The sequence below is a fragment of the Pygoscelis adeliae genome, unplaced genomic scaffold (genome assembly GCF_000699105.1).
Source record: "Pygoscelis adeliae isolate BGI_AS28 unplaced genomic scaffold, ASM69910v1 Scaffold136, whole genome shotgun sequence".
NCBI classification, from domain to species: domain Eukaryota; kingdom Metazoa; phylum Chordata; class Aves; order Sphenisciformes; family Spheniscidae; genus Pygoscelis; species Pygoscelis adeliae.
The window spans coordinates 323,117-326,537 of NW_008824901.1; positions in this window are offsets into that span (position 1 = coordinate 323,117).

Consider the following 3,421-nt stretch of genomic DNA (forward strand, 5'->3'; position numbering starts at 1 on the left):
AATGCCTTGAGATTATTGAATGAATAATACAATGGGAAAGAAAAGCCTCCTTAGCAGTTGTGGTATGTATGGAGAATAACCAACTTTGGAGCATAACTTCACTTTGGAGCCTCTTCAACTTGGGACAAAGATGAACTTGATGGATTTTGAACACTACCAGCTCATTCTAAAGAGGGTTATTTTCATTTGTAAAGGGGTTTCCATGAAGGCTTCTCCGCAAGGAGTTTCACCCAGCATGTGGTTAATCACCACTCACTATAAATGAAGGCAAAGGGCTTCTGTGCTTCACAAGAGTGAAACATCTTCATGAGGATGAACACAAAGAGAGCATAAAGATTGAGCTGGAAGAATCCTATGGAGTGCTTACATGTATCCTGAATAACCCAACAAGTATGTTGTTCAGTAAGAAATTGTCACAGAAATGGTCAAGTAGGAACGGACAGTTGCAGAAACTGAATGCTGAGTTAGCAAAAAACGTGTCTGCTCTGATTCTACTGCACATATTCACTCAATACGATGTGACTACCTGATTAAAACAAGCCCTCACTGCACCATTTTCCCATTGGAAGCACTCTGCTTCCAGTCATCCAATCATATATGATTTAAATATGGTATAAATGATTCAAATTAATTTCTAATTAAATTCTAATCTGGAAAAATAATCTACATTGACAGAGGAAGAGGTGACAGCTATCAGACAACAGACTTCTGTGAATCATTCACTCATCTCAGTGGTCATGGATGTCTCACATGATAAAGAATTCGCTCTAACAAAGACGGCAAAACAAACACGATGGCATTTTAATTCAGGGCATATTTCTTCTGCATGCCTGTCAGTCATGTTACTGATAATGTGAGTTCTGTGTGGGGCTAGTCTCTGTCATGATGGCCATGACAGCATAGTTCTTGGGGGGAAAAGTCTATAGAAATTAATGAGAAAAGAGGGATTCAGAATTAGAAAGAATAGTTATTAAAAATAATAATCCATTTGCTCTGATAAGGTAGCAAGTGGAAACAAGAACACCCAACATCTTTGCATCTAGGCATCAAGAGAATGGACACTTTGTATGCAGGTGTGATCTGTCTAGAGTGGGTGGATGAGAAGCCCTGGTGAAACTCGGGCTATGCTTTTGCGAGCCTCAGTGTGGTGACGAAAGTGAAGCAGTAACTCACTGCTGGTGTAGAGTAGCAAACCCCCTACTTTCCCTTCCAGATACGAGAGAAATCCTGACTTCTTGAGTCATGGTACATAAATGATCTCTTTACGCTGGAGATCCCTCCCCAAGAAGGGTATTGTTATCTGTGGTGGAATGCTGCTTAAGGATGACAAGCTTCTACTGGGTCCCCACACTTTCTTGTATTCACCAATAATGGAGGAGTTTCTCATGTAGGTGGAACACAATTACAACAGGTGGGTACAAACAAGTAAGGGAAGGAAAAGACGTACTGAAAACATGACAAAACTGATCAGCATAAAAAAGTGATAGCAGCATCCAACCTGACAGCTTAAGGAGAATAGAGAATAGTCCAATAACAGACTGTAGTATGGTAATGATTATCTCTGAACGAATATATGCTTGTTGGTCATCTGAGGTGGGAATTGCTAGGGAGTGGCGGGAGGAAAAAACCCCTCTGACTGCATTGTTTACTACACTGCTGACTGTGGAGCTTTATTTCTCTGATGTTTTGCATGGTAACTATGTTTGCACATGGTAACGAGCTGCCTGCAGGATTCTCTGATGTTTATGACCATCACTGCTGGGATCTTGATTGACTCGGGGAGCAAAGTATGATGTTGTCTGAGCATGTTAACTGATCGGTGTTGCTGCCTACAAGCCAAGAAAGGTTGGGGTCCCCTGCCTAATGCCAACTCAAATTTGGACGCATGTCATTTATAGTCATGCAAAGCAGTGTCACATTTTTTTCTTCTTCTTTGATCATACTCAGAAACTATAAATCCCCGGGGTGAAATCTTAACTCCACAGAAATCAAGAGCAAAATGCCCTTCAGTGGTGCTAGGTTTATGGTGAAAGTTGTCTTTTTCTTTCTTAAACAATTCTTGTAATTGCTAGAGAACTGTGTTTATTTCCCTCCCCTCACAGCAAATAAAATGTCAGTCTTCACAGTCAGGTCTACTGAAAACAGTCAAGTCTGTCTGTTCAGGGTGTTGAGGGCTGATAATAAAATTACAGCCCAATAATTTTATATTTTTCTCCTATTATCTGCACTGCACAGCATGTTTTATGTGTTCTGCTCCACTGGGACCATCGTAAACCTGTAGCCAGCTATTTCATTTGAATATACTCAGTGGGAGGTGACGGGTGCACTATTACAAAAAAATCTTGAAACTTTATCATAATATATTTAGCAAGGTGATAATGTAAAACCCACTGGGAAATAGAGAGAGGTGAAGGAGAAATCCCACACCTGGGAACTTACTTAATGTTTAAAGACAGGAAATGCTTTAGAAGGGAAAATATCTCTGATCTGTCTAATCCACTGCCCCAAACTAGTTACCACGAAACCCCCGGTGAAGGAGGTAGATAGAAGAGATGACCCCCAGCTCACCTCGGCTTCCGTTGTGCTCTCCAGCTTGTGTGCCAACTGGAGCAGCGAGGCACCTTAAATAGACACAGCTACGGTTTATTTTCATGGTGTGACCCAGGGACAAGGGAGATTTTGAGTGAGATTGGTCTGAGAGACATACTGGAAAACTCTCTAGCACAAGAGGGAGATCATGAGGTGAGGGACACTTCTACAAGTGCAGCCAAAAACATGAGAAACAAGTTCTGCATTGATTTCCAGCCTGGACCAGTCCCATTCACTTCAATACTTCAGTTTCCTTTCAGATTATTTAGATCTTTGATCCTTTACTGAATTTTTCTGTAGAAGGGAAAGTGTAACCTAATAGCGTAGACTAGATTACATGGTGCTGCATTTGGCTCAATACATGTAAGCCACTGTGTGAAAGTCAGCTCCGTTATGGACGTCGGTGTTCAATATTCAGTAACTGGTCTTGGCTATCACAGCTGTATTTTTTTGCCAGGCAACCTACTCTTTGTTTGATTTGTTTGCTTGTTTGTTTGTTTTCCCTTGAAGCTACCTTTAAAAATAATAGACAGTAACAGCATATTGTCTCCCAGTGAATGGTGCTTTGGAAGCTGGATGGCTGATGCCGGACTCCACTCCTTCTCCCAGCATCATCACGAAAACTCTGGTCCTTTTGATTAAGCCCTGTGGGTCGGCCCCCATTTTTGCACCCCTCCTACCCCGGTGAAGGTCCCCCCGGTCTCTTTGCAGATCGCCACAGGTGTGCCAGCACTGGCGCTGCCCTCGCTCAGCCCAGCCGCCCCCTCGCTTCCCCCGAGGTCTGGGGGGGCCGCAAGCCACCCCCTTTCCCAGGTGCCTCCCCGCCTGCGCC